This window comes from Balaenoptera borealis, assembly GCF_965194805.1.
Source record: "Balaenoptera borealis genome assembly, chromosome: 9".
In the NCBI taxonomy this organism is placed as follows: domain Eukaryota; kingdom Metazoa; phylum Chordata; class Mammalia; order Artiodactyla; family Balaenopteridae; genus Balaenoptera; species Balaenoptera borealis.
The window spans coordinates 19,927,072-19,950,824 of NC_138873.1; the positions used below are offsets into that span (position 1 = coordinate 19,927,072).

Here is a 23,753-nt window from a genome sequence, read left to right on the forward strand (position 1 = left end):
TTTGCTGTGCAAAAGCTTTTAAAAGCTTTGACTGTTTTTAAAGGGAAAAAAGTGTGAAGAATCTCAGTGAATCATGGAAGCAGGAGGTTGGATTGTGCATCCTGCTCCATTGCATGCAGGCTGGCTGACTCTCTCTTCACATGATCTCTTTCCTGTGCGATCTGCCTACAGGATGGCTAAGGGGGCTTTTGTGGGTAGAGCTAGTTATTCTTTAACTACTTAATTCTTCATTCTACTTCTTTTAACATAGGAAAAGAATCAACAGGTTAGGCAAGACATCGTGTACCTTCAGGAGAGCACAAGTCAGGAGTTAGTTTAAACTGCCTAGTGATCTCATTCCTATAATTAGGTTCTTTCAAGGCTAGAGGGGGACAAAAATGGGCAAACAGGAAAGGGGCAAAAGAGCTGCTTTCATCAAGGGTTAGTGTAGCACTCTGTCTTCTAGAATACTGCTCTGCAAACATGCAAACAGAACCCCCACTTCTCTGCCTAAGTAAATGAGAGTTGTATGACTTAGTACTCAAAAAATTTTTGAAGGGGAGAGGGAGTCCACCCAGTTAATAGAGTTGTTTTGTTGTTTATCTAATACTTCACACTTTAAGAAATACTGAGAGCTCTCTAAAATGGAGCTGGTAGGCCATTAAGGAAGTGTGACTTATGCACATCTCAGCCTGGATGGAATATGAACTTTTGACTACTTATTGTCCTAATGAAGTCATCCAGAATATCTGCCAGAAGCTCAAGATACCTATTGGACCACCTATCCTAAAATAACTCATGATTCCTTAAGGACAAATATTTCCTGGCTGGAGTCAGAGTCAATCACAGTTCTCACCAGGCAACTTTTAACAACCTCCTGGCTTTTTGTCTTTATAAACCTCTGACTCTCTCTTCCCCAGAACACTTTAGGCTTTAGCCAAATCTGTGTCTCCCAAATTGCAATTCCTAAGACTTCAAACAAACACTTTTCTTATTTGCAGCCTCCTATATTGCTTTTTGGTTGACAGGTGTCGTCCCCACAGTGTCTAGTAGGTGAAAAGACTCCACTTCCATAATTCTGACCTCTCACTAAAGCCTCACTGAAAGTCAGTGCGTTATTTCAGCTGTGCAGTTAGGAACAAAGAGAGGCTTGGTCTACACATAGGGGAGGAGAAGAATGGTAGAGAAGGTAAAGATGACATTAAGATTTGGGTCATGCAACTGGTACTATTGACAGTAATAATGTAATGATAACAAATTAGGGAGATAGTAAAGAAGAAATTATTGAAGATAAAAAAAAGAACAATTAATTGATGGTGTAAAATCCTAAAGGAGAAGAGAGGGAGAAATCAAGTTTAAGGGGAGAGGGTGGGGATAAGTATTGGAAAGGAAGTTGGATTTCAAGAACTTGTTATGCTAGGGTATTATATTTTTTTCTCATCCTTTGGGGTGTGTGTGTGTGTGTGTGTGTGTGTAAGAATGTAAAAAATTATAAGGCCCACTTGCTCACCCAGTTGAGGAGTTCGATATATACTCAACTTAAACCAAATTGAGCAGGGGTCCTTACGTTTTGATGCCAGGAGCTGATGGAGGTACAGAAGTGCAGTGAGTCTAGCCTTTGATTGCCAAGAAAGAGCAAAGAGAAAACTAAGCACACCATCCAGAGGCAGAGCAGGAGTATGGAATGAAGCAAGTAGTCCAAAAGACTCATCCAATTCAAAGGGCACAGGCAGAGGGCAAAAACTGGGTCTCTGGGTAAAAGACTGTCAGGCTTTAAGCTCAGAAGAGAGTAAACATATTCTGGAATGGATATGGGGTACCAAGCCTGGAGTAAGACCTCCAAGGAGTTTATACGCAGAGTCAGGCCCCTTCTACAGGGCATGGGCAGTCATGCCCATGGTCAGGCCAACAAGTGAAATGGAAGTATTAAGTTTGATCCTTAAGGTTTGGAGACATACAAATATGTAGCAAAAACCATTTGCTTTCTAGAGAGTGTCCAGTTGAATAAGTGGTTGAATTTTCAAGGCAAGTCAGTGCGTTTATTTTTAGTTAAATGGAAAATGATAATTAGGGTCCATTTATTTACCTTCTTATTTAGTACAAGCATACATGGCAAATACAGAGTGGTTTATAATTCCTTTAAACTTTATTTTTCATGTCAAATGTTTAATTTTATAAGGCAGCCGATTCTATGTTTCATTGAGATAGAGAACCTGTCTTTGAATTCCCATCTACAAATCTGCTTGACCTGCTGAGGTTTAATTTTTATGGTTCTGATTAGCAAATGGCAGAAGTCAAAAATGTCTCTTATTTAGAAGAGTGAAACTGATTTAAGAGATGAAACCAATGTTTATTCATTGCATATCCTAAAAAGTAATTGAGCTCTTGGTGAAGGATTTGATGGACAAATTGCTTTCATTAGTAAGAGTCTTAGGAAGGCTGATTTAACATAAACAGGTCAAGCAGTTTCCAGCTTGATTTCTCTTCACATAGGCTGGCCATTTTTGCAGAGTAAGGAAGTCTGACACATATTAAACTCTAACTTTTTACCTCGTTTTAAATTACCTTCCTACTTTGTTAATGTATATGGACTTCAGTCTACATATTAATAATCAGTGTACATATGTTAAACTGAACCCTTTGCCATGTATTGCAATACTGTGACATACATATTTTGTAGGTATCAGAATACTTGCCATTTTAAATGTATTTTTAGTGTGTTAAGACTAAGGTTTTTGCTTTTTGTTTCTGTTTTACTTTGTTTTTAGTTATTCCCTTAACATTAGTCATCTGGGCTGTTGTCAATTTTACATCTTGGGAAATGGTACTTTCTAGACACATCTTGGCTTGATCACTATTGCAATCTGTGTGGGGGGGACCTCAGCTGCCCTGATTGGCTCAGGGAGCAAAGGGAAGCCTGTATCCATGCCTTGGAAGGCAGAGGAAAGTGCAAATGCCAGGTTTGAGGAAACAAAATGCAACGTAAAGGAAGGACCTGCTACAGGGAAGAGGCAAGACTGGAAATGTACTGGGGGGTCTGGATAGAGTTGAGATCCAGTGCTAATACCTGCCTTGCCTGCACTGCTTCTCAGGACTTGGTCTGCTCTTCTACGGGGGAACCATCCTGGCTCTGAGCTCTAAGGAGAAAAAAAATTGAGGGGTGATTATACAACGTTATAATGATGTACTTGATAGCAGATGTACAAAAAAAGCACAAGTCTTACACATGTAACCATTTAAAAATAAAGGTTCATTTTGAAAATGGAGGGCACAATGTTAAATGTTTTAATACAGTCATTTCATTTATGAGTTCTTAATAAAAATGAGACAATATTAAAGTATGTGAAGGGCTTTCTACCAGACAGTAAAGTTACAGAGTCCAAGTCTGTAGTTTTCTGGAGATCTAAATGATTATAGAAATAGAGCTCAGAATAAATTTTGGATTTCCTCCCTATCACTGTACCCAAATTGCTCTCGATGAGATTACCATGACTTTCATGTTGCTAATTTCATTGAAAATCTTTAGGACTAATCTCATCGCATCCTCCAGCAACACTTAATACTTCCTTCTGCCTAAAATACTTTCTTAATACTAATAGCTCACATTTAACATACATGATGCTAAGAACTTTACAGCCACATAATCAACTTCATTTACAGGTGAGGAAGCTGAGGCTCAGAGAGATTAAGTAGCCTGATGATTGTCTCATAACTGGTGAAGCCCAAGCCCTGTGTACCTGATTCCAAAGCTAGTGCTCTTAACTAGGATGCCATCCTGCCCACCACCTGCCTGTTTCTATATGTCCATCTCCTCTCCCCCGCCTTTCTGCCAGTACATCTTATCTGGTGCAACAGTAGAGTTGAGACTCAGCAGTAGTTCTTAGCCGGACTGCACACTGGTGTCACCTGGGAATTTTTTGTTAAATGCAGATGGCTGGCCTCGCCTGGGATCAATGAACCAGAACCTTTGGTGATGGACCTGCCTGGACATCTATAGGTTTAAGAAGTTCTCCAGGTGATTCTAATGGCAGAAAGGGTTGAAAACAACAGAGCATCTAGAAGAATAGTTCCCAAACAGGATTTATTATTAGAATTAACTGAGAATTTAAATATCTTGTCTTGGGTGGGCAGGGAATCTGTGTTTTTTCAAGAACTCACAGTGATTCTGATTATCAATCAAGTTCAGAAACAACTTAGAGTTTCTCTCTCAATTATCCGCTACATAAAGAAGACTTTATACAGGAGCTTTGTGGTGTAGTTATTCTGTGATGTTTTAAATACCAGAACACTACAAAAAGCAAAATGAGATTTAATGAGATTTTGAAACAAAAATAGAGAAATGTGTTTGCAACCTCCTTCTTTTTATTTTTTAATTTTTACTGGAGTATAGTTGATTTACAATTTTGTGTTAGCTTCAGGTATACAGCAAAGTGAATCAGTTATATATATATATATATATATGTGCACTCTGTTTTAGATTCTTTTCCCACATAGGCCATTACAGAGTATTGAGTAGAGTTCCCTGTGCTATACAGAGGAATGGATAAAGAAGATGTGGTACATGTATACAATGGAATATTACTCAGCCATAAAAAAGAAAAAATAATACCATTTGCAGCAACATGGATGGACCTTGAGATTGCCATACTGAGTGAAGTAAGTCAGACAGAAAAGACAAATATCATATGATATCACTCATATGTGGAATCTAAAAAAAGGGTACAAATGAACTTATCTACAAAGCAGAAACAGAGTTACAGATGTAGAAAACAAATTTATGGTTACCGGGGGGTAATGGCAGGGGGAGGGATTAACTGGGAGATTGGGATTGACATATACACACTACTATATATAAAATAGATAACTAATATGCAACCTCCTTCTTATGACTGCCAGCATTCTCTGGTGGCCGACACCCATTTGCTTTTCTACCTCATCGCTCACTGTTTCCTCCCCAAAACCCAATTGAATAGAAGCATCCCCAGAGCTGGAATGCTGCTTCTTGCCTCTACCCATTTCACGCTTTCCTTTACCTGGAATTCCTATTCTTTACTTCTAGAGCTGACTAACTCCTATTTGTCCTTGGAACCCCTCAAGTCCTCCGCATCCATGAAGCCTCCACCAGGGGGGCCAGGATTAGGTGGCACAGCTAGGTGATTCCTAGAACCCTGTGCCTTTCTCTGTTGCTGTGTTTAACACATAATATTGAACTGCTCTACCCTTGTGATTGTGCCCAACCAGCCTGTTAGCTCTGTGAGAACAGGGACCTTGTGTTAGCCATCGTGGCGTTCTCAGGGTCTAGCGAAGTTCCTGGCAACTGATGTTGTTTAGTAAATGTTTGCTGACTGAATGAATGTTAAACTGCTGTAAGCTGTAGGTAATCCTCCCCCAGTTAAAAGAGTAACTTTGGGACAAAATGGAAAATTATCTGATGATAAACTAAACAAAACAAAAAAACAAAAAGAAACACTTTTCATATGATTGTAAAAATAAAATGTTTCTTATTGAAGAAAACTTGTGAAAAAATATAAAATCAGAGCTAGAAAAACAAAAGCCCCCATAGTTCTAGAGAAAACCACTGTTGAGGCTGGGCATATTTCTCTCCTTTTATGCAGACTGAATACGTAATTGAAGTTATTTTCACCACCATTATGTATGTGTATGTTTCCCACTTACCTGGACAATAGACAATGTCAACTTTTTTGGAGAAGTTCTAGCTCTGCCAAATGCCTTGACCCCGTCCACCGCCTGAGAATCCGACTCCTTCTGTACGCCTTCCCCGGCACCCGTTTTAGCTCTGCCACACTCTCTACCAGGCCAGGCTCCATCCCATTTTGGTATTCTATTCAATTCCAGAGAAACTGATTGATCACGCATCTTGAAGCACGTACTATAATAAGCATTATGGAGACTATAAAAATGGGAAGACAGATTCTGTCCTCAGGGATCTATGAGCAGGGAGAGCACAAGAGACATTAAATAAAAGACCAAAGATGCTATATATTAGGGTCTTGTGTCAAAGAAATTTACTTAGAGGGGTGGTCAAACAGTTGATGGTGAATCTGAGCTGAGCCTTAAGAGTCTGACTGGTGGAGCAGGGCATACCTGGGTTGAAAACAGCATGAGGAGTAAGTAACAAGACCTTCTCCAGGCTCACCTCCGTTGCTTGTTAGAAAGGCGGATCCCTACACCCACTGAGTTGAGGAAGGGTGGCAGCAGCAACGGGAAACTGCCATTTTAACAAGCGCTCCAGGTGATCTCATGCCATTGATTTGGAGACAGGCTTTTGGAAAGATTAGAGTATGTTCAGTTTGTGCCCTTGGGTTTCTGTCACAAGGCTATGGGATATGAGACAGGGAAACAGAGCTTTCTAGATGATATTGCGGAAGGCAAATGGCAACCTAAACAGTCAGTACCTAATTCCTGGGGCAATAGGAAGCTGTTAAAGATTTTTGAGCAAGGAAATGATATCATCAGAGCTGTGATTTAGAAAGAAGGAAACTTAGCGCTTAGTTCCTAAACTTGGTATCTATCAGAATCTAAATCAAACTCTTAAAATACAGAGGCTTGGGGTTTTCCCCTGAAATATGGAATCAGTTGGTCATTGAAGACCCAAGGCCTCCACATTTTGAAGTTCCACGAGAGAGAGATTGGGTACAGACTACAAGTCCTCGGGCAGAGATGCTTTCACAGAGGTTGACCTGAGAATTCTGTGAGATCTTGCCTGCCAGTTTGTGGCTTCTATTCCTCAGAATGAGACAGAAATTATCTTCCAGCTTCAACCCTGCAGGAGCATTACAGGGTCGGTCCTCTCTTCTGTGGAATAGCTTCCCTAACTAAATCTCTTGGGTTTTGGAAAATAAGCTGAGAAACGAGGCTGCTGGTCTAGCTGAACCCCCTTAGAACCATTACCTGCCACATGGGCATAGTGCTCTTCAGTCAACCTCACATAGATGGTGTGGCATCAAGCAAAATCGACATCCAAGCACAACTGAAATGTTAGAGGCCAGATTAATCATAATGCTCATTTCAGAAACGGAGACGAGAAAAAAATAAAGTTGCTTGGTGTCAAGGGGGTAATCAGAGATAATTATGACTAAAATTCAATACACTACTGTCCTAGAATATTTGTGTAGCAGTCTATTCACATTCACAAATGGCTATTTCAAACTCTCTAGCGTATCTCAAATTAGCATTTATGTAAAAATATAACTTAAGGCATGAATCCCTTTAAGAAATAGATGAGCACAGTATCATTTTATGTTTAAAATATGGCAGCAAGTTTCTCAGAACCAGTTGTTAATAGAAAGGCTATTATCTGGTAAACAATGAGCATTCTTTACTCAGATGTAATAGTTCATAAAATTTTACAAATTCTACAAACTTGGAAATAAGAACCATTAACCAATTAATTCTTTTTTTGTTGTTGCAGATATGAAAACTGAAGCTCTGCTAGGTAAATTGTGGAGAAAAGACTCGAGCCCCCCCATGTCTGTCTGAATCTGTGACATTCTGCTGTCAGGAGACCTTGGTTAGAATCCTAGTTTGACATCAACTAATTGTAGAAGATTTTATGACACTTCTCTCAACCTTAATTTTCCTTATCGGGTAAAACAGAATTAAATTTATTATTTAAAATCCCCGAGCAGTACTAAGATTCTACAACTTTGACTTTCACTATTTATCTACCTTCTAAAATTATAAATGTCACTAAAATCAAGTTATTTAGTTGCTCCTGATTCCTAACCTGCATGGATCATTGTTCAATCATTTTTGTTATAATACTTAAGATCATAATGCAGCTTATATTTTACATAGTACAAAGTAGAAATTCTGGTGTTCCTATTTACTTAAAATAATTTGCCATTGCTTTCAAAATTGAAAGAAAAGTCCATTCAATTAGAAGTATTTCCCATTTTGAGTTTTCCTAGGTTATATGAGTTATTTAGAATTGTGTTTCTAATTTGCATACATACGGAGACTTTATTTCTTATTGTTTTTGACTTCTAATTTAATTGCATTGTAAACAGTGAGTACTTTATAAGAAATTTCTTTGGAATAATTGAGACCTGTTTGGTAGAGTTAGTAGAACTTTAATTCATTTGTTTTATCTTTGCTTAAGAAGACAGTATCAGGTGGATGCTGACCTATATTTCTAGATTCAATCAGGCTTATTAATAGTGTTGTCCAAATCATTTATATTTTTACTAATTTTACCTATTAGTAATAGGAGATTGTGTCTAAATCTCCCACTGTGTTATTGAATTTTGTCTAAATCTTTCTTTAGATATTGTGAGGATAATTCATTTGTGTACAAATTTGGAACACATATTCTGATGAGTTGAACCTTTTATCTTTATGCAGTGACTCTCTCCATCTCTAATGGCATCCTAACGATATTTTATTCTGTCTTAAAGTCAATTTTGTCTGCTATCGAAGCTCTCTTTGGTTAGTATTTGCCTAATATCTATATATCAATATATGTATTTCTTTATATTCTTAAATGTGTTTCTTATAAAAGGCATGTACGTCCAGGTACATAACTATTGCTGTTTTTCATATAGCCTACCAGAACTATTTTAGGTAACATTTTACATATAACTAGATATAACTTCTAGTTTAGATATAACTTCTTAATTTTTGACTATATTTTTATAATTTTAATTTTCTTGTCTTGCTTTTCCCATTTACCTCTGTACCTTAGAGAGCTTTCTGTTGCTGTACAGAGAGCACCTCCTTGTTGCATCGTATCCCTATTGAACCAGTGTCCTACTGATCTACACTTAGGTTATTACCAATATATTTCTTATAAGGACTCACCTTGAATTTCATTTCACACATGTGAAAATACATCTATCGGACAGATTTACAGAAGTGCAATTCTTGGCTCAAAGTGTCTATGTATTTGTAATTTTTGAAACATATTGCCAAATTACCCTATAAAAGATTGGACAAATTTAAACTCCCAAGAGCAATGTATGAGAATGTTCATGGACTCAAAGAGAGGGCATTATCACACCTTTAGATATTTAACAATCTGATGGCAAATGTAGTTTTAAATCACCTTTCCCTTACTATCATTAACATTAGGAATATTTTAATGAGTTTTAGGGACATCTGTAGTTGCTTTTCTGTTAACTGTCTGTTCATATTTTTTGCCTATTTTTCTATTGCAATGATGGTCTTTTTTTACCCATAACAAGCATTTTATGTATTAGATCAGCCCTTGGTCTATGAATTGCAAACGATTTTTCTCAGCTTGTCATTTATTTTGAGTTTATTTTCATATTTTTTTCCGTTTTCACCATGTAGAAATTTTTTGTTTTATGTGGTTAAATATAACAAACTTTTCTATTACAATTAATAACCCATTCTGAGTTTATAAAAGAATCATCTCGGGGCTTCCCTGGTGGCGCAGTGGTTGAGAATCTGCCTGCCAGTGCAGGGGACACGGGTTCGAGCCCTGGTCTGGGAGGATCCCACGTGCCGCGGAGCAACTGGGCCCGTGAGCCACAATTACTGAGCCTGCGCATCTGGAGCCTGTGCTCCGCAACAGGAGAGGCCGCGATAGTGAGAGGTCCGCGCACTGCGATGAGGAGTGGCCCCCGCTTGCTGCAACTAGAGAAGGCCCTCGCACAGAAACGAAGACCCAACACAGCCACAAAATAAAAATTAAAAAATAATAATAAAAAATCATCTCTAGCTTTTTTCAAGTACTTTTATGATTTTAGTTTTTATATGTAAATCTTTTGATCTATTTGAATTTTTTGATGATGAGGTATAGTTCCAACTTCAGTATATTATTTTTAGAAGGCTATAAATTTGTTTCATTTATTCATTTATTAACTGTCCATAATTTCCACACTATTTTGAAATGCCATCTTTATCACATACTATTCCCATATGTATTTAGGTCTGTTTCTGGACTTTATATTCTATACCATGGGTTTATCTCTATTACAAACAGCAAGAACACATTGTTTCATTATTGAGGCATTTTAATACGTATTAATGTAGGTATTTCCATTTTCCAGGAGATTTTTCTCAGGAAGACCCAGAAAGTACTCCTGATGATCTGATTTGTCTCCCCAAAGCTGCTGCATGTGTCTTAGTAGGACATCTAGTAAGGTTCAGTCAGCATGATGTCATCAATGCATTGGGCCAGCTAGTTGTCCTGTGGGATAGCAAGGTGAGGAAAGAAAATGAAAATACGTTCCACTGTCTTCCAGCTCCCTTTATTTGCATCAAGAAATCTGCTGTCATATCTTTTGTTGGTTATTTTAGTTTTCACTTTGATTTCCTTTTGAGTACTTAATCTTTAGTGTTCTACAGCTATTAATATAATGTTTCTTGGCAGACTTTTTGGGTTCATCCTGCTTCGGATACGTTGGAGTTTGTGGACCGCGGTGATGCTGTAAAATATTGACATGGAACAGCTCAATCTTTCCAATTTCTTCTGTGTTCACAGTTTCAAGCTCTGGATTCAGCTCATTTTTTTCTTTTTTTCAGAGAGAGAGGAAATCTTCAGAATTTTTTTAAATTTTCTGAGAATCCAAAATGCAATTAAAAGTTTATTATATTCAGTATCTAGTTATGTTTTAGTGGGAGAGGCCTTCAAGGTGCTTCCCATTGAAAATATTCAGTCCAGATTATCTACCATAAATTCCATGTCTGAAATATCCACATTGTTAAAATAATGAGATGGTGTAAAATAATTTTAAAGATTATAAAAACACTTGGTATTTTAAAAATAGAAGCTCTCTAGCTATGTCAAAAAATTAGAGTTTATAGATATTAAAAGTGTTTTCTTCCTTTAGTCGCTATCCTGGAGTCTCATTCTGAGTCTTTCTGCCCAGCTTCCTCATGCTGGAAACATTCTGAAGGATTTACTTTTGCTTAATATTTATATATTCTAGATTTCATGCTCTTTTTCTGAAGGCAATATATATATATATATATTGAGAGTGAATTATTTACCATCAGTCATGGGTAACCTTGATGTTGCTCTTTTAATCTTTTGAATCAAGAAATGATGTTCCTATAGGTATACAATGAAACATGGTTTTGAGAGTCTTTAAAAGAACAGTTTATTAATATCTTTTGAAAATCTAAGTGAAATGGTTCGTTTCCCACCATTAACAGTAATGTAATGAGATCTTTATTTCTGAAGTGGCCAATATCTACAGTAATAGAAGTTTTAGAAAAGACTCACTCTTCAATCCTCTTTGCCAATTTTCTCAAACATTATGAAAAAGACAGTGTATTGTGGTTTTCTTTTTGAGAGTAATAGAGACAACAATCTCTCTTGTTTCTAAAAAAAATAGGGGGGGACTCATTTTTTATAAAATTTTGTAAAATGTATTATCAATAAATGATACACAATCTAGAATTCTTACTACACATTCTGTCTCAGGTGCTAGATGTTTCATGTATCACCTTTACCCACACATCATCTTCATGGAGAAAGCAGATGCAGAAATTATTAATTCCCATTTTCCAGATGGCAAACATGGAGCACAGAGTGATCAACTGTTCTATTCAAGGAAGTTAGCTGCAAAGCCAGAGTAAAAACCTAAGACTCTATTTTCAACCAAGGGTTTGTTTTCTAAAGTCCCTTAAAATAAAACAAAGCCTGAGAAGTCAAAGTAGTTTAAAGACTATGTTATATTTCCTGCCTCCAAGAAATTAAGGATCCATATCACTATCTATGTTTTATAAACTCATTGTCATAATTTCACGCTGTAATTTTTCTAGACCTTTGAAGGAGATTTTTGCCAGTTTCATACCAAGGGAATTGACCAGTGAAAATAAAAATATACACAACTTCTTCTTTACCACAAGGATCTAGGAATGGCTGCAAACTCATACAGGGAGCTGTCATTCCACCAAGTCCTTCTTGTGTGCTTTCGCTCCCATCTCCATTCTCCGCTGGCCCAGGCCCTGCTATTACTTGGGCTTCATATCACTGCCACACTGGACTGCTTGCCTTCAGCTGCCCCTCTGGCCCTGTCTCTGCCCCACTTCTCCAGCCTGCGGATGGCTGCTTCACTGCGGTCCACACTCTGCCACACTTCTCCATTCCTTCTCTACTCCAGAGGTTTTAGTCGTATCCTTACAAAAGGATCCTACTCCAGAGGTTTTAGTCATATGCTTACAAAATTTCATGTGGTACACATTGTTATTTTTATTATTTCCATTGTATAGATGAGGAAACTGAAGCTTAGGGATATGAAGTTACTTGGTCAAAGCCACTCAGCTTGTAAATAACAGAGCCAGAATTTGAACCAGATTTGTTTGATTTCAAAGGCTCATTTCTTAACTGCAAGGCCATACACATAAATGTTGAGACTCCTCGCCTGTCCTCCGTGCATGGCATTGGAACACTGTCCTGAGAAGCACCACCAATGTCCCCTGTGGTGCTTCGCTGCCCAGCTCCTCTCATCCTGAGGCAGGGCTGGCTTTCCTCTGACTCTGTTAAACTAGTACGTCTTCTAGGCTATGTTCCCCTAGAGTGCCAGTGTTTTCTCTTCCCAAGGATGGTTTGACCCTGGTGAATATATGCATGTGTGTGGGGTGCAGTTGTATATGTACCTCCCTGACTGTTATTTTGCCTGCTCTTTATAGGATGAAACTAGACCAAGTCTTTTTCATGAACGTTTCTCTGAAAGACTTGATAGTCTTTGCAGAAGGTACATCCACAAAAGGTACTTAAAAGGCTCTATCTGGACAACATGGGGAATATAGCCAATATTTTATAATAACTGTAAATTGAGTATACACTTTAAAAATTGTGAATCACTATCTTGTACACCTGTAACTTATATAATATTGTACAGCAATTCTACTTCAATAAAAAAATAAGAAATATTAAAAATTAAGTAAATAAAAAAATGTAAAAAGAGTCTATCTAGGACTTTCAAGTACTCAGTAAATCAAACACTGAAAGTGCCCCTGGCTTTCACATGACATTACCCATAGACTGGAAGCTTCTTTAGGACAGGATGCAAGTCTAATCGTTGCACGTTCGCCATGTATTCTATGCACCATAAAAAGCTTTTCTCTGCCATGTGCCTGCAGTGTAGATGTTTCAGCCATTTGTTTACTGTTCCCATGTTGACCTTTAACCCCCCCTTAGGTACCTGTCTCTTTTCTACTCCAGGCAGTTTCAGACATAACAAATTTAGGGCCCAGGGTCTGAGAAATCTGTACATCGTATTTGGTTTTTTCTTGAGTAAATGGTCAATAAATAAAATTAGGAGCTTTCACCAAAAAATCCAGATTTCAAACACGTCTTACAATGTCAGGAGACCTGACAGCACTGGGCTGGACTGAGAAACAATCATCCCTGAGGGAGGACGTGAGCTTCCTCTGCCTCTACCCTCTCCCTGTGAAATCCCAATTGCTGAGGCCAAGAGGCACCGCCTGCAGCTGTCCCACGGCACTGTTTTTCTTATAGCAGAGTTAAAAGGCAAGTAAAACCAATCATACTGTGTTCTCTCTATCCTAAGTGGGGAAATGAAAGAGTCTGTTTCGGGAGAAAATTATGTGAACATATTTTGTTGCTCAAGTGAAGACTAGAACTATGAGTTTTATATAAAGAATGTTTGTGATAAAAGAAAAAAACCTGAGATACCATGAACAATAATCTTAAAAACTATAAAAACATATGGGAAACATGCATGATTAAAAAAATGAAAAAAGGGCAATATTTAAAATATTTTGCTTTACAAAATGATCTTGCTATGAAATGCAGCTATGATTTAAGAGAGCTAGTTTGTTTTTCAATTTGAGATCACTGGTCTGGAAGGCTGGACTTTGTTAGCCTGCTTGGGAAATTTATTACTAATTACTTAATTTTATTATGATAATTATGTCTGTTATAGGAAAAAAATTCTTTTAGGAGATACAGTTTGTGATACAAAGATGTATAGGATAGAGACCCTGACTTCAAGGAAGTATCTAAATGTTGTCATTCATTATTTCAACATTTGTTGAGTTCCCTTGAGGGTCAAGCACTGTGCTGGACCAGTGATGCCAAGATGAATAATGGTCTCATCCTATTAGAAGTTTATAGTCAAATGGGAGACGCACATAACTGAGCAAGCGGGTACAATGCAGAGTGATCAGTGGGGTGAGGGAGTGGGTACAGGGCACAGTGGGAGCATAATGTGGCAGACAGTGAAGAGGGGGCAGGGCGCATGAGGATGGTAGTGAGAAACAGAGCTGAGAAATCTGTAGGGAGATGCTTCTCCATGGAGTTTCATGCGTCTCTTGCAAGTAGAGGCACTGGGTATCTTTATTCTAGACCTCTTTTCCAGGATGTCTATACAGTAAACAGCCTTGAAAGACAGAGACATCTCCCTCCAGAACGACAGGCAAGCATGCTTACAGTCCTGTATAATAAAGATAAGGTTTCCCTCTGAAGACTTCCCATTATAAAACATCGGGGTTCCTTAAGTTCAGGGTTCCTCTGCGGTAACGCATCCACCAAGTAGGCAGGTGTCAAATGGGCCCATCCACATTGTCCCCCACCCGCTAGGACTTGAGAACAAGGGGAACTAAGCAAATATGCCAATCTTCCTGCTGCTTGCTGTGCCATGAGCAATAACGTCCTGTCTATGCTTCTGCCTGCATCCATGAAGCTAGCAAACTAACTTGTCAGCTTATAAGTACAGTAAAATCTCAGACGCTTCACATTTCTTGGTATAGCCTTCTGGCAGAATTTTGTACTCTACCTTGTTCATCTGAAAGCTCACGTTTTGTTGGCTTCTATTTTGGAAGAGGGATGTGTTTGTTTAGTGGAATTAAACAAAATAGAATAGGGGAAAAACGCTTTGAGAAAATAGAGTCAAAGACCCTGCTTATCGCTGCTCACATTTTTGTTCAGGTGAAATGCAGATAAAGTAGACATCAACAATAATCTTTAGGGACGTAGAAGTAGGGGAAGGGGATTCCCTAAAACAGCAGCATGTAGCCTGTGTGGAACATTGGAGATGTGATTATTACTACTCACCATCTAGGACCTGGGTCATTAAATATAAACTTCAAACTCCTATCACAATCTATGTATGTATGTATGTATCCAGTTGTATCAGTTGGTGAAGGTACATTAGCTGTCTGGTTCCCACAGTCTTTTCTCACCCTCCTCACATCTGCATTCGTCTTCCAGCCAGATTGAGCAGCAGCTCCTGTTCTGTTGTTTCCTCTAAATGGTTCTCTACAAGGTTGCTTACCCGTCATGCTTACCTTTGGGCCTGGATGTGCTCCTCGCCACATTATATGGTCACGTCCAGGTGTTTCCCAATCTGTTAGCTTCTTTAGGACCAGACATGTTAGCATCCTTGAAAATGTAAACGAACCAAAAATGGCCACATCTCTTGAGAAGTTACATTCTGAAGCTGGTTTAGATTTGTTGCAACTCTGCTCTTTCCTCCTTAAAGTCCTAAGCCCTTAAATGTGTCTATTTCTGTCTCAAACTTTTCCTGTTCATAAAAGAGTAGTTATTTTGATTGGATTTACATGTGTTCTTTCTGTCACACAGAGGCACATCACCATCCCTGGGGTGTGATGCTGGATTCCTGGTCAGACAAGCACACACTTCTCCCTCTCCCTAGAGGTTCATCTCTGTAAGTAAATGACCAGGCAGTAGAATATTAGCATAGTTAGGCTAGCCATACACAACACACAAGTGTTTTAAAATAGGCAAACTAAAATAAATCAGGAGAAGGTTGTGATCAAGTTGATTAGGAAAAGGTCACTTCCCAACGAACAAGGGAGAATGTCAGAATCTCACCGTGGGGCTTGGCATGGATGAGCACCACAGAACAGGTGACAGTGACAACTGAAACCTGGGGGTATATTCCACAACTTTCTTGTTTCTGCTCAAATATGCATCGCTCAGTCAACTGTCCATAAAACAGGCTGTGTTTTTTCTATTTGTGCTTTCTGGGGTGTGTGTGGATGTGGTAGTGGAAGTGGGGGAGTGGATTTGTTACAGAAAGGAGACCAGAGGGGTGAGAGGGTGACATTTATTGAATATGGCAAAAGCAAACAAAGTCCAAAGCGAAGAGTTTTGTTTAACTGAAACTGCTAGTGAAAGAGGGAAAGGCGATTTGTCCCTCAGACACCACGCTGAGTTTGGAAGCCCAGCCCAGGCAGGGTGATGTTGGATGTCAGCCCTTCCACAAGAGCCCCTTTTAAATTCCTTTTTCTCTCTATTTATGCAGGACCAGGTATTGTTCTACCGTGGCAAGGCTTTAAAACCCCCCTCAGCTGCAGGTCCTTTTCTATTTTTCCCCTCTCTGGTTGCTAAATTAATGCCAAGCTCACAGGCACAGATTATCTTTGCCTAAAGGAAGGCGGCACTTGTGTGCTCTGTAAGATGACAGTTTATCAGCCCAGCTGAAATGCAGTCTTTTAGGATTTGTGCTGTTTCTCTCCAGCTCCGTGCTAATCCTCCTGTGATCATCTCTGTCAGATTTGTTGACTACAATCAGTGTGTCACCTGAGGTAGGCATATCTGAAGACAAATAACTAAGCCTGCATCTCACAGTGAGTTCTTTTGTTTGCAAAGGGCTAAACCTAATGAAGTTTTAAACTGTGAGTCCCCTTTTATTCAATAAAGACAAAAGCCATCTATTGCCTTCCATCTATGTATTTGCCAATTCATATGCATGATCAATTGATATACTCCATTAGTTTCATGAAAAAGAAAATGCAAGTCAAGGATTCCTGGTGATTTGTTTACTCTGTCAGTGATGCAGCCAGGATTAGACTCAAGTACTCAGTGAAATGTCTACAGGCAGAGAGGCTAAGCAATGAGATCTCTCTTCCCCTCAGAGTTTACCCACAGGTACGTGTCTACACACACACACTTTTATTCCACTAATTTTTAATTTGTGACAGGAGTAATCTAGATGAAGAAGATTTTAGGCAGTAATGTAACAAATTTACATTTAATTACTTCTATGGAGAGCTGTTTGGAAGAAACACTTTGATAGAAAAATGAAGGTAAAGAATGGGATTCTGAAGTCTGCTCAGGCTTCAGATGATGATTTATAAACGTTGTGCATTAAAAAAACAGAGGACTTTATACTGCTTGGAAATGGAAAAGAGAGGAAAGGGGAAAAAAGGGGGAGATTTTAGCCAGTGACATGTAGATGGTCACTAGAAGTGACTCTTTCCTCTGACTTTCAGCTGTTTGGTAATTTTAGCCAAACTCAAAATTCTCTGTGTGGAAAGAATTTGGTTGAAACCAATGAGAGTTTAATTTTTTTTGTCCAGGCTGATCTGTAGTGAAGCTTGCTGCTCTTACTGAGCTTATATACAAGAGGGGCTAGAGACAAATTAACACATATGTAAAAATATATAATTTAATAGAGAGATACGTGTTATAAAGAAAATAAACCAGGATAATAAAAAACAGTTGACTGGGGTTGGCCTGGCTACAGATGATGAGGAAAGGGCTTAAAAATGAGGTGACATTTATGTTGAGAGTGCAGAGCAAAAGGATGCCCCTTTTTCTTCTGAAATAATTCATATTCAAATGTTTTGCTAGTTGATTGTAGGGAATACAAGATGAAAATAGCAGTTTTGATCTACAAGGAGCTTACTATCTGAGGATTCAACAAAAGTACAAGGCATTTAATAAAGTTCTATACATTCATTCAGAAACACCTTCTTGACTTACATCAGCTGGAATTAATCTCTCTGTGAAACAAGAGAATGACCGGCTAGCTCCACATCAAAGAAGTCTTCCTGGACAAGGAAGAGGACAGTCAAATCTCTTGGTTGCAAACTTCAGAATCTAACTCAGGCTGATTTAATAAAAATGGGTAATTAAAGAGTGAGCATAGAGAGGATCATAGAAGTGGTGGAAAAATGGAAGAACAGTCTTGGAAAACAGGAAAGAAGATGGTGCCTAAAACTATACAGCAGCAAAAATCTGACCACGATGCCACCGTGTCATCGTTTCTCTAAGCCCCACTTGCTGCTGGGACCATTGCTTCCATGACGGAACCCAAGCCTGGCAGAACCACTCATAGACTGCACCACATTAAATGAATTCTGATTGTTCTGTGCTCTTGAATCATTCCCACAAGGTTCGAAATCCCAGGCAAATATATTCAATCTTCTGAGCCAATATACTATTCCCTTTCCAGGCTCAGGGAGCAGAGAAAGAGCAGATCTGGCTGAATAGTGTTTAGGCTCTACATTAGACACTGTGGAAGTGGGATTGTGACAGATCCCACTTTGGCTTCCACAATGAGAGATAAAGCTTTGCATTTTACTAAGATTCACACAATAGGGATTTCCCTGGAAAAGAAACAAGGATTAGATTCTGAGCAGGAAAAATGACAAATATCCAATATTCTTCACCATGTTTGTCTGCCTAACATCCATGTACACATTTATCCTCATACTAATATTCTAAAATAAAAAGCTCTTGCCTAATGTAACTAATAACTGTTTTGTCAAAAACTGCACTCACTCTACTCCAAGACCAGAATCTCTTTCATCTCTTCCATTTAAATTAAATTCTTCCATCTTCAGATCTGTCACAATCCCACTTCCATAGTGACTAATGTAGTGCCTAAACACTACTCTCCCTGTACCCAAAGCATCATCACCTAGGAACTTGTTAGAAATGCAAATTATTTGGTCACAGCCCATACCTATTAAATAAGAACCTTTGGACGTAGTGCTCAGCAACCTGAATTTTAACAAGCTCTCCAGGTGATTCTAAGAGCCATTTGTTCATAGAACTTTCTGCGATGATGGAATTATTCTAAATCTTCACCATCCAATACAGTAGCCAATACTTGTATGTGGCTATTGAGCAAATGCTAGTACAGCTGAGGAGCCGAATTTTAAATTATATTAAATTTAATTTAAACTTAAATAGCCACAGATAGCTAGTGATTATCATATTGTACAGTGCAGGGTTATACTATTAGCTACTGCTGACATGCAGTAGGAGGAGAAAAGGAGAGACATGATGTAAGGAGTTAAAATATATATATTATACATGACATGAAAAGGAGAAAAATATTGATAGGAGGTTTAGTCGAATTTAAGAGGCACTTTAGCCTAGTAACTAACCTGTTACTTGTTACAAGCACGGGGATTGGTTATAAAAGTGTAGCTTGTATCAATATTTATAACTCCCACACATTTTATTGGGCTGGCCAAAAAGTTCGTTCGGGTTTTGCCTAAAACCCGAACGAACTTTTTGGCCAGCCCAATATATTGCCTTTGTTTTCAGTCATTACCTCTATTCCTCAAAGCCCTTTAAGTGGTTTGATGACCCAAAGTTTTATTCTGGAGGGATCTTGGTCCTTGTTGGTCCTGGCAGTTTTGTGTAACTAGTAGTCTCCCATTAGCTTTTACGACTGGACATAATAGTAGAAGGAAGTGCCTCAGGAGCTTCCTCAGTTCCATTAATCCTCCTTCCTCCCCCCTCTTGGTGAAATAGCTATCTTTGACCACCTTAATAGGTTAATTCTTAGCCTATCCAACATTATAACTTTATCTTTCACTATTTTCCCAGTAGCATGAACAAGTGGGAAGCAAACTGCCTGTGGTGGACTCTTTGATGCACCACACTGATCTCTCTATTCCCCTTCTGGAATGAAGGACCTAATCCTCTAAATGCTAAGAGGGCTGCTGGCAGACAGCCCTCAGCTGTCACCCCCCTTTGGGGTTGCCTCAGCTGAAGAGAGCCATTTCACTGAAGTTCACACCCTCTTTTGGGGTAACCCATTTCCAGTGACTGATAGACTCAGGAGTATAAAGGCTTGGGTCTCTTACCCAATTCAGAAGAGTTCTAAAGGATCAACCCACGTTAGCTACCCATAGGGCCGGCTGAAATTCCTTGAGATCACAGCACAGCTTGACTTCACCCTCTACCAAGTCCTGTTTCCACACCTCTTTCCTTCCACAGGTGCAGAACACTAGAGCACTCTGATAAATCTGTATGCTAATCTACATCTCAGAGTCCACTTCCTGAGGAAAGCCCCTGCAAAACTGTCTCATTTCAATTCTGAGGAACAATTGTATCCACTGTGAGAAGCTATCCTTCCTCGGGCATTTAAAACCCCCAAACCCCAGACTTGCAAATTGAGGCTTACAGGAATGGGAAGCAAACATTTTGTGAGTAGATCTTTTTTTGTCTGAATGCATGTGTTCTGACATGAAAGTAACTAGCCATAATTGTTTGCTGGTTCAGATCACCTATCATATCCTACAGTTCTGCCCCACAATCTCTCCTGGCATTGCCACCAACCTGGCAGGCACCATAACTAAATTGTCAGTCATCCTTTCTCTCATTTTTCGAAGGCCAGCTGCTTCTGGGCACAGGATAAAACCACTGACTCTCTTTGGCATCATGTTGGGAAGCAGGACATTTCTTTCCACCAAGATTCACATCAAGAAGGATTCCCCTCAAATAGGAAGGTGGTTTGAATACACACAACTAAATTGTTGCCATATTGCTATGGTGACTTTAAACTGGATGGCAAGGAATTATGTAGGATGGGATATCTGGTTTTTCACAAAATTGAAGGCAAATATTCGTACTTTAAACATCATAAATACTGTCAATAATTAGACATGTCCATTAATATACAAATAAATATTTGATATTCCAGTTAATTATTCATATATATATATATATATATATATATATATATATATATATATATTTGGCTGTGTTGGGTCTTCGTTTCTGTGCGAGGGCTTTCTCCAGTTGCGGCGAGCGGGGGCCACTCTTCATCGCGGTGAGCGGGCCTCTCACTATCGCGGTCTCTCTTGTTGTGGAGCACAGGCTCCAGACGCGCAGGCTCAGCAGTTGTGGCTCACGGGCCCAGTTGCTCCGCGGCATGTGGGATCCTCCCAGACGAGGGCTCGAACCCGTGTCCCCTGCATTGGCAGACAGATTCTCAACCACTGCGCCACCAGGGAAGCCCTCATATATTTTTTTTAATGGAGCCTTGGGCATTAAATCTCTGATGAGTACAATTTGAATTGATTTACATGCCCTAAGGTAAAAGAAAATAATTTCGTTTGAAATATGAGATAAGTCTGACTTTTGTAACTGAACTGAATCTTCTCGCTATTCAGTCTGACAAATGAATTTTCTGTACATGTTACATTCCATAGGATATGAGTGACCATCTGGACTTTATTCAGTGTAAGATGTTCAGGGTCATTCAAAATTACTTTGTCAACTGAATTTTTAAAATGTGCATAAGAATGCAAATGTCAGCTTACATCTGGCAGCTTAATAGAATCATTTGAACTATTTGAAGAGTTGTGAAAATTTCATTTTGAAAATTTTGAAAGTTAGCAATAGTTGGGTAAAATAATTGCCAATATAGACAGAATGTAATTGGTTTGGCTTGTTGACTTGGCTTAAATATGAACTAAAAGTATTCTTAAAATGTTTTCATATATATGTGAATTTTATATATTTATACATATACAATCATAAAAGTAAACGAGGGGGGGCTTCCCTGGTGGCGCAGTGGTTGAGAATCTGCCTGCCAATGCAGGGGACACGGGTTCGAGCCCTGGTCTGGGAAGATCCCACATGCCGCAGAGCAACTGGGCCCGTGAGCCACAACTACTGAGCCTGCGCGTCTGGAGCCTGTGCTCTGCAACAAGAGAGGCCGCGGTAGTGAGAGGCCTGCTCACCGCGATGAAGAGTGGCCCCCGCTCGCCGCAACTAGAGAAAGCCCTTGCACAAGAAACGAAGACCCAACACAGCCAAAAAAAAAAAAAAAGTAAATGAGGGAAGTCTTCCCAGAGTACCTGATAATTAAGCTTTGTTATGAAGGTAAGATTTCTCCCTATGGAGAACACCATATTAATCAGTTGAAACACTGTATTATTTATAGTGTACGGAGGTAAGAAAAAGCATCATGTATTATAAAACTACAGGAGATTTAGTGTGGCTGAAAAATGGTATATATATGAGAAAGACAAGAAATAGGGTTAGAAATAAGTGAGAATCAAGTCACAAATGGTATTGTATGTCATCCCAACAAGTTTGGATTGTATTCTGTACTTCAACACCATAAGCTCACAGACATTATTTCCAAGCTGGCACCATATCTAAATATTCAATCATCATTCCTCTAATTCTCCTAGGGCCAACTGCTTCTGGGTACAAGATAAAAATCTAATATCTAGATTTAGCAAAAATAAGTAGGCATTTCACAGAAAAGTACACCATATGGAAATTATACATTGTGAAATAATTTTATATACATCTGTCCCTGGTTCCTGGCATGGAGCTCCTAAGACCCATGTAATTTCTTAAGTGATAAGAGCACTAGGAACATCTTTTGTTCTAACATTTGTTCCTTGACTCTAGTTCCTGACACAAGAACTCCTAAGTCCCTTGGAATTTCCTGGGTGATAGGAGTGTCTTCTGTTCTAAAAGACAACTCTTGGTGGGCTCCTAGAAGGGAACTGGTCACCAGAAAGACCAACCCATGATTAGAAGCTTGGAATTTTCAGCTCCACCACCATCCTCCAGAAAAGGAAGAGGGGATAAAAGATTGAGTTAATAATCAATCATGCCTATGTGATGAAGGCTTTAAAGAATCCCCAAAATAGGAGGTTTGAAGAGCTTCAGAGTTTATGAACACATCTTCATGCTGGGAGGGTGGTGCCCCTCAACTCCAAGGGACTAGAACCTCTTGCACTCAAGACCCGGACAGACCCCACCTTACGTATCTGGTTGTTCATCTGCATCCTTTAGCATATCCTTTATTATATAATAAACTGGTAAATGTGTTTCCTTAGTTCTGTGAGTTGTTCTAGCAAATAATTGAATCCAAAAAAGGGAGTCATGGGAACCTCTGAGTTGTAATCAAATAGGATAGAAGTTGTGGGTAACTTGGGGGACCCGTCACTTGTGAGTGATGTCTGAAGCGGGAGAGTCTTGGGAGACTGAGCCCTTAACCTATGGAGTCTGCCGCTAACTCCAGGCAGTTAGTTTCAGAATTGCTTGGTGTGAAAAATCCAAAACCTTTTGTCAAAAACGTTGTGAAGGGCTTCCCTGGTGGCGCAGTGGTTGAGAGTCTGCCTGCTAATGCAGAGGACACGGGTTCGAGCCCTGGTCTGGGAAGATCCCACATGCCGCGGAGCAACTAAGCCCGTGAGCCACAACTACTGAGCCTGCGCGTCTGGAGCTTGTGCTCCGCAACAAGAGAGGCCGCGACAGTGAAAGGCCCGCGCACCGCGATGAAGAGTGGCCCCCGCTTGCCGCAACTAGAGAAAGCCATCGCGCAGAAAGGAAGACCCAACACAGCCAAAAATAAATAATAAATAAATAATAAATAAATTAAAAAAAAAAAAAGTTGTGAATACGGTAATACTGTGAGAGTAAAGGAAAACACAGTACATTTTTCCTATGGACATGTTGATGAAATATCACAAGCAGAGCACACCTATGTAACCATTACTCAGATCAAGAAATAGAACAATAGAACTTTTTTTTTAAATTAATAGCTACTTTATTTATTTATTTATTTATTTATTTTTAGCTGTGTTGGGTCTTCGTTTCGTGCGAGGGCTTTCTCTAGTTGCGGCAAGCAGGGGCCACTCTTCATCGCAGTGCGCGGGCCTCTCACTATCGCGGCCCCTCCCGTTGCGGGGCACAGGCTCCAGACGCGCAGGCTCAGCAGTTGTGGCTCACGGGCCCAGTTGCTCTGCGGCATGTGGGATCTTCCCAGCCCAGGGCTCGAACCCGTGTCCCCTGCATTAGC

General features: G+C 39.4%; 1 long non-coding RNA gene across 1 annotated transcript in view; it reads right to left on the reverse strand.

The window, feature by feature from the left end:
• Positions 1 to 7,659: 7,659 nt before the first annotated feature.
• Positions 7,660 to 23,753, reverse strand: part of LOC309634949 — a 79,511-nt gene continuing 63,417 nt past the window's right edge. Inside the window, exons 2-3 of the long non-coding RNA XR_014248519.1 lie at positions 15,499 to 15,603; positions 7,660 to 10,153 (exon numbers count right to left, since the gene is read on the reverse strand). This is a non-coding gene — a long non-coding RNA (uncharacterized lncRNA). The remainder of the gene's footprint in view (positions 10,154 to 15,498; positions 15,604 to 23,753) is intronic.